At 36.9% G+C, this 12,403-nt stretch overlaps 1 protein-coding gene across 6 annotated transcripts in view; it reads right to left on the bottom strand.

The window, feature by feature from the left end:
- Positions 1-12,403, bottom strand: part of Hhla2 (HHLA2 member of B7 family) — a 97,167-nt gene that overhangs the window by 45,822 nt on the left and 38,942 nt on the right. The window lies entirely within an intron of this gene.

The following is a 12,403-nucleotide window of genomic DNA, read 5'->3' as shown; positions in this document are numbered from 1 at the left end:
CCTCCATGACCTCATAACTCTTGCATTCTGCATACCTATAAAACCAATGCCACACAGATGATACCAAAGCCTGCCACCAGAACAAGCAGTGAGTTGGCTTCCTTGGACCACGACTGTAGTGACTTTTGAGTGTGTAAATGGCTGAGCACAAAAATTAATCCTGTTGAACCAATTCCCCAGGCAGCCTTTCTCAAAAGAGTCCAGCAGCTCTTGTCTCAAATGAAGGGTTTACAGTGTACATCTTTGAGTTTGTTAAAAGTGTGGCCTGCCCAGTTATTGAGATGCCCTCAAGCTACATTTCCTGTTGATCTTATACAAAACTACTTGGCTTTATTTTTATGCAGATCTTTTCAGTAACTCATTCCTTTTTGACCAAATTTTATAACTGCTTCTTTTCTGATCAAGATTCACATCATTTGGCCCTTTTTTCTCCTGATTCTCACTGTAAATCTCACTGGTAGCAGCCAGAAGTACACATTCCACAGCTTGAACATTGAGCTGCTTTGAAATTACTGGCCCTGTTTTGAAAGCATTCTGGTTTTCTGAGCTCTGACCAGTATCATACATCAAGCACTGCTCACAACATCTAGGGGTTGCCTAGCCTGCATCTGCAAACTTTTCCAAATTCCTCTATCAAGCCAATTCCAAAGGCTGTTGAACCACATTCATCCAATACAGTTAAGGCAATGAAACTACTCCAGGTGCTGATGAGCGAGGAGCCTTCAAAGTCCCACTCTTAGAAGTTCTCCTCCCACGGGATCCTACTTCCTAATCCACATTCCAATACTAAACCCATCAATGGATGAATCTACTGATGAACGTGATTAAATCACCTTCCAAATACATGAGATTTTGGGTGGAAATTTTATATCTACACCATAACAATACCTCATGTAGTTTCTTGCTTTAGCCATTGTATAATATTGATGATAATTGCATAATAAAAATTCTTTATGAAAAAGTAAACATAGGATACATATCTTAAAGGTTGATTCATAACTTTAATTCCCCAAGAATCTCCATTTAATTTAAGCCGAAAATCTGTGGTTATTTGACCATTTCCTGAATCCTGACTGCTACACTGGGTCTTTGATTATATCCAGGGAGATCCACAATCACCTGCATGTGACACCTCCTAATTCTGCCAATATAGGATCCAATTTCATTGCACGTTTCCACCTATATAACCAGACAAATATCTCTAGATTTTGCAGTCTTTGTGGACCACAAAAAGACCATAGTATAAGAGAAAGAAAGGACCCAACATTGCCTTTCATATGACAGCATTCAGCAATGGTCTATACTCATAATGCAGTTAAACTTAATTCCAGGCTGGCTGGCTAAGTTGATTCATTCATTGTGCACACTACCTAGCTAGTGCCAACGGGAGCCTATCTCTTGGAGATCTCTCAAAGATCACTCCCACCTGTTGATAGTTGAACCATTATTTAGTCATCTCCCACATTGTAGCAGGGTCGGACTGTGTGACCAATACGGAGTGCAGCAGAAATTATATGTCAATTATGAAATGAGTATGTAAGAGATAACATGGCTTCCATTTTGGCTTCTGTCACTGTGTGGTTACTTATTTTTGGATAAGGCTGCTGCTATGCTGTGTGAATAGCCTGGTATATGGCCTACATGGCCCAGAATTAAAGCTCCAACCAGTAGTCACATGTGTAAATCTGGAGGCAGTTTCAGCAGCCCATTGATATAACTATAGCCTTAGCAAATACCTTAACTGAAACTTCATAACAGATTCCATATGAAAATCATGGAACTGAGCTGTTTCTAGATTCTGTCCTTCAGGGACTGTGGGAGGCAACAAACATTACATCTTTTACACTGAGTTTCAATGTGTTATGCAACAGTTGATAGCTAATAAACACCTGGCCCAGGTATGACTAATCTAGAAAGAAAAATATGCCCATACCACTTCTCTAGCAACACAAGAGAACACAGGTATGGCAGGAGTTATAGCACCTACAAAGACAGGAGCAGAGGTCAATAGAAAATTGATGGTACAGGAGCAAACATTGTCTCCTTTGGCCTCTGGATCCAATGATGTGTGAAATAGCACCATGCTTGTTCCCAGCATCTTGAGCCAATATATTCCTTTTTTTTCTCTCCCTTTTTTTAAGTTCAGAGCCTTCAAAGTATGTTTAGATCTGCAAGAAACATTTTGGACCACTTTCCAACTACAGCAAGTGTGAATTTATACTGATGTGCAACATAGGCCAATGACAGTAATTTTTTTCTCCTCCCACCGCCCCCCATGGCTGTGATTAAGCTGCTTTGAATCTGATTTCTGCCACTTTCAGCGAAGAGTTCTGACTCATAAATACCCTCATAGAATCATCTTCATTCCTGATTCTAGTCATTTTCTTTTTTTTAACAGCAACTTTCTCTCCAAGGTCATGTAAGATGATCCTGGATCACATGTTAGGCCACAATTTTCTGATTCCCTAGAGAATAAATTCTGCTTATTTGTGCTTCTAAGAAAGGTTCCTACGGCATAGTCTCCAAAGGAAAGTTGAGCATGCTGAGAATATAGCAATTTGACTAAATGATCTACATTTATTCCAGGGTAAATTTCCTCTTGTGTGTGCCATTTTGCTTCCTAACTTAGCTAATCAAACACTCTTTGAGTACCAAGCCAACTGTTAATGCTGAAGCAGCCTCAGAAGTCACTGTGGAAAGAGACACAATAAACAAATCTCACACATGAATCAAGCAGAAATTCTGGGTTCTACGATATAATTCCACCACACTTGCTCTTCTCAGTACAAAGGAGTTTTTAAGAGATCCCATAGTTAACCCACCACTCCCTCATCTCTCAGTTCTGAAGTGCAGCACTAATTTAACACAAATTAGGCTCTTTCTCCCTACATAATAAGCATTATTATTACTTCATATAAGCATCCAAGTGCCATGACCAAACTGACATATATATTATACCTTTTCAAATTTATAATCATTAGACAAAATAAAACTGGTACTTCTAACTGCCTCTCCCACGTAATTTCAAAATTTACCACTTCTTAGAATAACACAGCACCCAAAAATCTAAATTCACTGTAACAGCATCGTATTTTACCAAATCAATTTTTTTTCTTTAAATTAGCCTGGTAGCCATTCACAAAACTTGCTGATTCTTTCGTAATAGCATTTGTCCTTTGATTTCTTACTTTACATATCTAGAAAAGCAGGAATATAGTTCAGAGAGCAGATGAATTGGCAAAAACAACGAAAAATACTAGTCTCCCTGAAGAATGTTTTTGCTTTAACATGTTGGTTAAAATCAGAAGATAATAAAACCAGCCCAGGTTAAAGCCTACATTCTTTCTGATAAAGTGTGTACCTTTGGCCAAGTTAGTCAACTCTTTTCTACTTCGATGTCACATCTGTACCACAAGGGTAACAATAATGTCTACCTCAGATATTGCCTTAATGGTATTTAGAAAGCAACCAAAACGCTTCCTGGCAAGTGATAAATATTTAATGAATAACTTCACAGATATCACTGAAATCAAATCGTTCATCTCCTGTCTTACCATAGGAGGTGCTCCGCAGTCCTTACTATCATTGAAAAAAAATCACCTTTGCATCCTGTGCAGTTATCAGATTCTTACCTGCTGTGTGACTGAAATGAGATTTTAAGATGATCACAGAGTGTGTATCATAGATGACCAGCAAAATAAAATATAAATTATCTCTGAAAGAAGATGCTATCCCAAGTTGAAAATTATTTCTATAGCATTTTAAAAAATACAATGTGACACACCATAAACAAAAAAGAATCTGGTACTAGGAGACAGAAAAACCAAAAGAGGGGCTGGGGATTTAGCTCAGCGGCATAAGCACCTGCCTTGCAAGCAGGCAGTTGTGAGTTCGATCCCTGGTATCAATAAAAACGACAAAGACAAAAAAAAAAAAAAAAAAAAAAAGAAAGAAAGAAAGAAAGAAAGAAAGATAAAAACCAGAAGAAAGAAATAATTGAAATTAGAAATACAAATGGCCCAAGGGTATAGGAAAAAGTATTTTGTTTCTTTGGCCATTAGGAGGAATGAAAATCAAAACAATCCTGATATTGCATTTTACTCGGGAAAGAAAGATTATCATCATGAACTTTAAAAACAACAAATGCAGGTGATGTTTTAGGAGAAAAGGAATCCTCTACGTTATTGTTTGGAATGTAACAGCACAACCACTATGGAAATCTTCCTGAAAAACTGAAACTAGAAATCCTATTTGACCCAACTCTATATCATCTGCATATCTTTCTAAAAGAGGTAAAGAAAACCCCACCATATTATAACCATACATGCACACCCTGTTTATAACAGCACAACTCATAAGAGCTAAATCTTGAAAGCAGCATATATACCCAACAACAGATGAATGGATTTAAAAATGAAGTATATATACATAATGGTGTATTATTCAGCCATAAAAAAGAGTAAGTTTGAGTTATTTGTAGATAAACAAGAGGTACCTTAAGACCATAATTCTAAGTGAAATAACTCAGACACAGAAGGTTCATCATGGCATGAGTTCTTCTATATGAGGAACCCAATATACAAATAATTTAAAGAGCAAAACAAACAGGTAGATAATAGGAAACAGAAAGGTAGACTTTGTGGAGATGGGAAAGGGATTTGAGGATGGCAAAAGATGAAGGGATAGGAGAAAGAGAGAAGCAAAAAGATCATATGTATCAAATGTATTTATTAAGTGTCACAAACATGTACTAATAAAAATGGGGAAAAGACCAAAAAATGAAAAATATGCATCTCCCACACTCATAAACACTTCTGATGTTGGAGTTTTTAAGATGTAGACTTGAACGATATCCATTGCATTCAGAGACAATATAGAGAATGTTCACAGTAAAAATAATAATAGTAACAATAATAGAACAAACAAACTACAAGAACTAAGAAGTAACTGAAATTAGCAACAATTGTATAGTTTGAATTAACAGTTGTCCAGTCAATTAACAAGAATTTGCAGTCTAGATATTGATTGGACAGAAAAAAAAAACAATCTAGAAAAAGCAAAGAGGACCAAAATGACAGACAGAGGGGAAAAAGTAAGAAACAGAATATAGCAAGAAAGTACAGTATTAAGTGCAAGTAAAATTCCAGTAAAAGGAAAAATTCACCTTGAGAATTCATTGAGCAGAACTGTTTGCAGTCTCACTGTTTGAATGTCCACTTTGTATGCTTTAATTTTGTAACGTGAACAACTATTTCTAAGATGACAGTATGTAATTTATCAACTAGTGATTTCTTAGTGTTTATGTTTTTGAATTCTGTATTGTTGCTACTCTTTTTTCTGTTTTGCTTTTTTTCTCTTTAAATAGAATTTTTTTTAAATTATTTGAAGAACAATAGATGAAAATTTTCTAAAACTGAAAGAGATGAACTTATGGTTCAAGAAGCTCAGCAAGTTTCAAACAGGACAAAAAGAAAAGAACCAGGCACTTCATAACAAAGTATGTAAACTGAAAGAAAAAAATTAAAGCATTAAAAAAAACAAAAAGACAGTGAAAATATTAGGCAGGTAGCTTTTAATCAGAGGTTACAGAAGTCAAAAGGCAAGGGAAAAATATCATCACAGTTCTGGAAGAAAATAACTCCTGAACCAAATATAACTTCCAAGTTAAAACTCACAATGTGAAATTTGAACACAACCATATCTCAAGAATCAAATGAAATAATTTATGACAAAAAGTTTGTAACCAGAATATCTGCATTAAAAAACATACTGACAGCCTATTTTTCAATCAGGTGGAAAAAAAGCATAAGATAGAAACACAATTCAGGAAAGAATGATGAACAATGAAAAGATGAATATCAGACAAATTTGAATAAGTAGAGTAATAATAACAGTACTATGATTTTGAATACAATTCTTTTAAATATAAATGAACATACCATTGGCATTTATATTTCAAACATTAATTAAAGACATAATTGAATGACTTAACAATAGTAGCTTTAAAATTTAGAGGGAATTGAAAGAATTTGGTACCTAAAAAGAATCTAATTGCTCATAAAGAATTGAAAAATTCCAATTAATATGATTTTATGAACAATGTGTCTAATAATACTGTGGTTAAGCAGTCAAAGACCCACATGAGAATACTGCTGTGCTCCTAGGCTGTGCAATTCCCACCCACTCCTGGAGTTTAGGCTGTGGAATTCCACCCACCTCTAGCTAGAGCTCATGCATTGAAGGTTTGGTCCTCAGTGCAGCAGTGTTCAGAGGTGGGGCTTTGGGGAGGTGACCAGATCATGAGGGCTCTGATCTCACAAGTGGAATTTGTTTATCCATGGATTCATACCTTAATGAGCTATAAGGAAGTAATGAACACTTTAGGAAGGTGGGCCTAGCTGGAGGAAGGTCACTGGGGGAAATATCCTTACAGTGTTTTGTTGTGCTTTCCTCTCTCTGCTTCCTGGCAGTTCTGAGGCGGCAGTTTTGTTCCACCATCTACTACTCACCTTGAGGTTTGGCCTTGCCACAGGCCTAAAACAGTGCAGTCAGCCAACCATGAACTGAGCCCTCTGAAACCATGAGCCAAAATAAATCTTTCCCCCTATTAAGTTTTATCCCCCCAGGTATTTTGTCATAGTAATGGAAAACCAGGCAGCACAAATTTCCACCTTCTTAGTAAGGAAAGGAATAAAATAATACATTTGCTACCAGAGTTAAGAAGAAAGAACAGCATGAAATCAGACCTAAATATTCAAACTGCCAGATGCAAATCATGTAAAATTGTAAAAGCTCAGCTGAAGAATCTAAGGACACATATTTACAGAGTAACACTAAAGGAAAGCAAGGTAGGATTACCACAGAAGGTAGAAAGTGGTTTACTTCAAGGGAGACAGAGGACTTGGATGGAACCTAACGTAGGCTTGAGAAATCCTGTGAACATTCAGTTGCTTGTTTAAGCAGGTGACTGCTTGCTTAATGGACTCCTGTTTTGTGTTGGCTTGTTTAGCTATGATTATTTTGTGTTCTTTTATTTGGTCTATTTCTACAAGGAAAAAAGTATAAGTACAATCTAAATATACTGAAATACATAGTTTAACAAACAGTAAAAAATAGCAGAAGTCATGTGCTCTTGTTTACATTGATTTAACATAATTTTCAAGATATACAAATGTAATCTAGTCCACTAGCTCTCTCATGTATGGCAAAGAGGAGCTAATTTTCTTCTATATGCTTTTATTATGAAAAACTTTTGAATTATATTTTAATAATAAAAATAACATAGTAATCTATAAATTAACTATGAAAACAAAGTAGGATTACCAACTGATGAAATCACTGTTTTCAAATAAACATTTACACTTTCAATTTTTAAGTCTGGCATTTTAAACCAAGAACTGTAAATCATTGCTAAATTTGTTCAAAAGTTGAACCATTATAATCAAAGAAGAAAAGATACTCATGAATTATCTCTTCATTTGCCTCATAAAAATGAAGCAGAGATAATAAATATAGTTCATTTTCATTTTAACTTGTTTCCAGAGCATGGTAAAAGGCTTCTCATCTACATTACAATTGAATGCTACTAAAAATAGGAAACAAATTTAGGGTGAAACAAACGGTGGCTGAAGAACCTGTCACACATGAAATTGTACATTAGGCTTTTACTAACATGAACAGTGGGCTACATCAGAATCCAGTAATATGGACCATCTTTACTGTCAGATCACTTAGGACTAAATATAGTGTGCATTTTCAGGCTCCAGCAATAAATGATATATGAAAGTCCCTGTTGCTGACAAGGTATGAAGAGCTGAGCTCACCAAGGATTTCTGAGTTAAGACAGCATGTTGAACATGTGCATCTAGTTTTGTTTCTTATCTCTTTAATGTGAAAAAAATTAGGAAATTTAGGAAAGCAATCTAGAAAGAAAGAATGAGAAAGAGAGAGAGAGAGAGAGAGAGAGAGAGAGAGAGAGAACAAGAACAAAGAAAGGAAGACTCAAGAAAGAGAGAAAGGCAAAATTTTGGAAATTCACCAAAGCTGAACAAGTACTAAGTGACTTATTAAACTCAGACTAGCCTCTAGCTAGTGTTGGAAAAATGTCAGTAAACAATTTAAACTAGAATTCTCAAAAGACGTAAGAACTGCTTTTGGGACTCAGAGGAGACCGCTTCCTGTGAAAGCTGCTTCTCATAACCATCCAGTACATGTGCATGGACCCCTCCAGTCCACTGATAAGATGAGATGTTTCTGACTGATTGACACCATGTGCACAACAGAGACAAAGTGAAATTATATCATATCATGACTCTTTCTGGGCAGAGTAGACATAACCCGAGTTGGTTTGGAATTGGCTTGAGTGCACTAAGAGAGAATGGGTCTGATCAGCTAGGTATCCGTTAGGAGGTGGACTAAATGGCTCATCCCCTGAGGGTTTGAACTTTCTGCTGTGCAAAGAGAGCAGTGCATTCGCTTTCTTATCAACTTGCCCAAATATGGCATGGGAGGGAAAAGAGGAGGTAGGGTTTAAAAGCTTTCAACAGTTAAAGGTTTTTGTTTTTGTTTTTGTTTTTAAATGAGGTCAGACTCCATTATACTATTTAAGAAGTTAAACTTTGCAGACTCCCTCTTCCACTGCACTTTGGTGAGCAATTATGCCTCTACTCTGAAAGAAATCTGGAGGCTTGTTTGCTGGGAAAAACTAAAGCAAGAATATCTGAATTGATGACACAGGCATAGTGCAGAGCTGGGGTAGGAGTAGAATTAAGTTAACAAATAAATACCTAATGCTGAATGCAGAATCCTGTGCCACCCTCTGCTTATATCACCTTCAGTAAATGTAGGTGATAAGCATGGTCCATTGTCCGAGTTCTTAGAGCCTCCTATGGGCTTTTTAGATTCCCCATTCTTATAGTAAATAGATACTCCATGATTACTAGATATCCCAAAGGAAACTCCATCACAGATGATATAAATTAAAGCAAAACCAACCTTCTCCACAAAATGATATCTTGAAGTAAACTAATAATGTAGGGGAAGGGAATCAACAAATAAAATCTAATGGAATAAAACTTTATTAATGTTCTCAAAAGATAAAAAATGTATTTATAGAAGAAAAACATGGTACTATAAGAATTTAACAGAAGAGACATTTTATAACTGGAAACAGAAGAGGAGAAGTAAAGATATTATAATGTCAAGTAGAGGAATCTTCTGGACAGTAAAGTTAAAAAGACACAGAGGTAGGAGAAAAAGGGATTAGAAAAGCACATTGCAACTCTAGGAAATCTTTTTTTTCTAAAAGAGAGAATGAGGAAGACAGGGAGAGGGGAGGGGAGAAACAGCAGAAAAGAAAGCAAAAATTACTATAAAATGTTCCAGAACTATGAGAAATAAATTTCTAATGTTGAAAAAAAAAGTCACTCTCCATTTCAAAATTTGAGAACACAAGGGTAAAAGATTCTAGGAAGAAAAAGATCAGAAAGAATCAGGAATCCCAATAGCTTTAGGCTTCACAACAACATAGCTTGTAAGCAAAAGGAAAAATGCAATAACACCCAGAATTTTAAAGGCAAATCACTATAATATGGAATTATAGTCAACATCTCAAACCTTATGAGGGCTGAATAATATATTCAGACATATAGTCAAAAAAGAATAAAATAGAAGGCCCAGGGGGGTCCCAGGTAGCTGCCTGGGTCCAGAAGGTTCTGAACTCCATCCAGCCAGGTGCAAGGCCCCAGTGCCACACTCCACATGTGCATCCCTGATAGCTGCACAGAGGATCTGAGCTCTGCCCAGCCCAGCATCCCAGCACAGTACATCTGGGGAATACCTGGCTAGCCTCACAGGTTACAAAGATACTGAGCCCTGCCCAACCCAGAGCCCCGGAGCCCCAGAGCCAACCAGCAGGGAGCAACTGGTCTAGCCAGTGGTTCCTGGAGGTTTCCAGCTCTGACCATCATAGCACAAGGCCCCAGAACCATAGTACAGGGCTGCATCACAGCTAGCCTTGTGGGTCCCCGAGGTTCTGAACCCCACCCAGTTAGGAATAAGACTCCAGCACCTTACTTCAGAGGTGTGTACCAGCTAGCTGAGTGGACCAGAGGCTCTGAACTCCTTCTAACCAGGCACAAGCCCCCAACACCACACTACGGGTATGCATCCCTACTAGCTTCACAGAGGATCCGAGCTCTGCCCAGCCCAGCATCCTAGCACAATCCAGTGTGGGAATGTCTGGCCAGTCTCACAGGTCACAGAGGTACTGAGCCCTGCCCAGCTCAGAGCCATCCATCAGGGATTGACCAACCTAACTGGTGTGTCCTGAAGATTTTGATCTTTGTCCATAACTGAGCAAGGCCACAGAACCATAGTCCAGGCATGTGCCCCAGCTAGCCATGTGGATATCAGAGGATTGAGCTCTGCATAGCACAGCCTTCCATTGCAATCCACTGAAAGGGAGCCTGGCCAGCTGCACAGGTGCCAAAGGAAAATGACAAAATGAAAGCGAAAGATGCAGATTCAGTCCTCCAGCACACCAAGAACAAGCCCAGGAGACAATGAAATGGAAGACCCTGGAAATCACACAACTGAACTTTCTGAAATGATAGCAACTCTGTGAATCTATAGAGGAAATCAGATCAGAAATAATCTCCCAGGTTAAAAAAAATGATAAACATGATAGAAATATTGAGTATCTAAAGAAGATAGAAGAACATAAGAAAATGATGGAAATCTTGAATGAACAGTATAAGACAGAATTATAGAGACTGGGGGTTTAGTTCAGTGGCATAAATGCCTGCTTGGCAAATGTGAGGTTGTGAGTTCAATCCCCAGCACCAAAAAAAAAAAAAAAAAAAAAAAAAAAAAAAAAAAAAGGACAGAATTATAATGCATGATACAGATTCAAAGGGATCTTCAGGAAATTAAAAATTCCTTTGAAAGCTGGCAAAACCATTTGAATGAAGCTGAAGAAATACTCCCAGCCCTTAAAGACAGGATGGAAGCTTATGATCATGAAAGAAAAGCTCTTTTAAAAATAAGGAATCAGGAAACAGCAATTCAACAGCTGCAAGATGAAGCAAAGAGAAATAATACAAGATTGATAGGTGTCAATGAAAAAACTGGGGGCAACACAAATGACATAAGAAGACTATTTACAAAAACAATAGAAAATTTTCCACACATAGGAAAAGAATCTGATATACAAATAAGTGAGACATATAGAATCCCAGTTAGCCATAACCAAAATAAATCTTCATCCATACATATAATAATTAAGATTCCAGAAATTCAGCACAAGAACAAAATACTAAAAGCTATCAGAGAAAGCAAACAGATCAACCACAAAGGAAAGCCTATCAGAATAATAGCAGACTTCTCAACAGAAACCTTCACATCAAGAACAACTTGGAGAGAAGTATTTCAAGCCCTAAAAGAAAAAGAATTCCAACCCAGATTGATGTACCCTGAAAAACCTTTCCTTCAAAATTGATGGAGGAATAGGATACCTCCATGATAAAGAACAACTGAAAAAAATTCATGACCACCAAATCAACACTACAAAGAATACTGCAAGGTGCTCTAGAAAGAGATAAAGATGACTACAGTTCCAATAACAACAGTAGAAGAAATCCACTAAGCAGGGTAAACAATTAAACAGAAAAAGTAGAAAACCAACAACAGAAAGATAACATGCCAGGGATATGTCAGTACATACCAGTTTTATCCATCTTAACTCACCATTAAAAAGAAACAGACTGGGTGAGTAGAGTAACAAACAAAATCCAACAATATCCTGTGTACAAGAAACACATTTAACTCAAAAGGAAATTCATCAACTGAAAGTCAAAGGATGGAAAACAATACTGCATGCGACAGGAACCCAGAAAAAAGTGGGGATAGCTATTTTGTTTGCAGACAATGTGAACTTCAAACCAAGAATGATCAAAAGAGATATAGAAGGTCACTACATGTGTATTAGTGGAAGACTTTAAGAGGAAGAAATTATAATCATAAATATATATGCACCAAATATAGAAGCATCCAACTACATAAGACATTTAATAGACATGAAAAATCAAATAAGCAATAATACAGTTATAAAGCTGGGCATGGTGGTTCATGCCTGTAATCCCAACACACGGGAGGCTGAGGCAGGAGGATCATTGTGAGTTCAAGACCAGCCCAGGCTAGAAAGTGAGCTCAAGATTAGCCTGAACTACATAGAAAGACCCTGTCTCAAAAAGACAAAATAATAATAATAATAATAATAATAATAATACAGTTATAATGTGGGACCTTAACACCTCATTGTCACAAAGAGACAGATCAACCTAACAAAAAATCAACAAGAAATAACAGAACTGAATCAAACTTTTGAACCAATGAACCTAATAGC

Source organism: Cavia porcellus, unplaced genomic scaffold (genome assembly GCF_034190915.1).
Source record: "Cavia porcellus strain 051 isolate PalLab524CR breed Dunkin Hartley unplaced genomic scaffold, mCavPor4.1 scaffold_15, whole genome shotgun sequence".
Classification (NCBI taxonomy): Eukaryota; Metazoa; Chordata; class Mammalia; order Rodentia; family Caviidae; genus Cavia; species Cavia porcellus.
This window is presented reverse-complemented; position numbering and strand designations above follow the sequence as displayed.